This window comes from Lampetra fluviatilis, chromosome 59 (assembly GCF_964198595.1).
Source record: "Lampetra fluviatilis chromosome 59, kcLamFluv1.1, whole genome shotgun sequence".
Classification (NCBI taxonomy): Eukaryota; Metazoa; Chordata; class Hyperoartia; order Petromyzontiformes; family Petromyzontidae; genus Lampetra; species Lampetra fluviatilis.
In genome coordinates this window covers 2851591-2853009 of record NC_136333.1, presented here as the reverse complement: position 1 = coordinate 2853009, position 1419 = coordinate 2851591, and the positions used below count along the sequence as shown (strand labels likewise).

The following is a 1419-nucleotide window of genomic DNA, read 5'->3' as shown; positions in this document are numbered from 1 at the left end:
TGAGCAGAGTGAAATGGAGAGGAGGAAAAGGGAGAGGGGAGAGAGAGAGAGGGGGAGAGCAGAGAGAGGGAGGAGAGTGGAACAACGCTCACGGCTCGGTGGAGAGAAACAATAAAAGCAAATTATGGGTCTGCACAGAGGACTAAACGATCTCTCTCTCTCTCTTTTTAGAGACTGCCCTTGGGATTGAGAGATATGTTAGAGAGAGAGAGGGCAAGGGAGAGAGAGAGAGAGTGGGGAGTGTGCGAGGCAGAAAGGCTGAGAGAATGTGCGTGTCATCCTTGCGCAGGGGCCATGCTAATCTTCTCTGTATCGTTCCAATTTTAGTGTGAATGGTCTGGGGCTCTAGGCTGGCATGCCGGCTCTCACTCTAGACTCTGAGTGAGGCCCTCTGGGTGAGGCTCTCTGGGTGAGGCTCTCTGGGTGAGGCTCTCTGGGTGAGGCTCTCTGAGTGAGGCTTTCTGGGTGAGGCTCTCTGAGTGAGGCTCTCTGAGTGAGGCTCTCTGGGTGAGGCTCTCTGGGTGAGGCTCTCTGGGTGAGGCTCTCTGAGTGAGGCTCTCTGGGTGAGGCTCTCTGGGTGAGGCTCTCTGAGTGAGGCTCTCTGGGTGAGGCTCTCTGGGTGAGGCTCTCTGAGTGAGGCTCTCTGGGTGAGGCTCTCTGGGTGAGGCTCTCTGAGTGAGGCTCTCTGGGTGAGGGGGGTAGAGAGAGGGGGTACAGAGAGAGGGAAGCGGTAAGAAGGAGGAGAGAAGAACGTGACATCTTTTGAGAAATGTTTCATTTAAAAAAAGGGGGGGCGGCACACATAGCAAAGCATTGAAAAAAAAAAATTACGAAATGATGAACGTAGCAAAGTGCCGACTACACCGAGCATCTTCTTGTTGCCTCTGATCGTAAAAAAAATAAAGGAGAGGGTGGCGGAGAGAGGGAGGAAGTGGGAATGGAGAGGAGAGGGAGGGATAGGCAGCTGGAGAGAGGGGGGAGGAAGAGGGAGGGAGGGAGGGAGGAGGGAGGGAGGGGAGAGAGGGGAGAGAGGGGGGAGCTGGAGGGATCTGGAGGGAGTTGGAGGGAGGGAGGGAGGGGAGAGAGGGGGGAGCTGGAGGGAGTAGGAGGGAGGGATGGAGGGAGGGAGGGGAGAGAGGGGAGAGAGGGGGGAGCTGGAGGGATCTGGAGGGAGTTGGAGGGAGGGAGGGAGGGGAGAGAGGGGGGAGCTGGAGGGAGTAGGAGGGAGGAGGGGAGGAGGGAGGGAGGGGAGAGAGGGGGGAGCTGGAGGGAGTAGGAGGGAGGGATGGAGGGAGGGAGGGAGAGAGGGGAGAGAGGGGGGAGCTGGAGGGATCTGGAGGGAGGGAGGGAGGGGAGAGAGGGGGGAGCTGGAGGGAGGAGGGAGGGAGAGGAAGTTGGTATCCGATGGAGATGTAGGAA

At 58.3% G+C, this 1419-nt stretch overlaps 1 non-coding gene across 1 annotated transcript; it reads right to left on the bottom strand.

The window, feature by feature from the left end:
* Positions 1-251: 251 nt before the first annotated feature.
* LOC144950892 (U6 spliceosomal RNA) lies at positions 252-357 on the bottom strand. The gene has a single exon (XR_013640424.1). It is a non-coding gene; the product is annotated as a U6 spliceosomal RNA (small nuclear RNA).
* Positions 358-1419: the final 1062 nt, after the last annotated feature.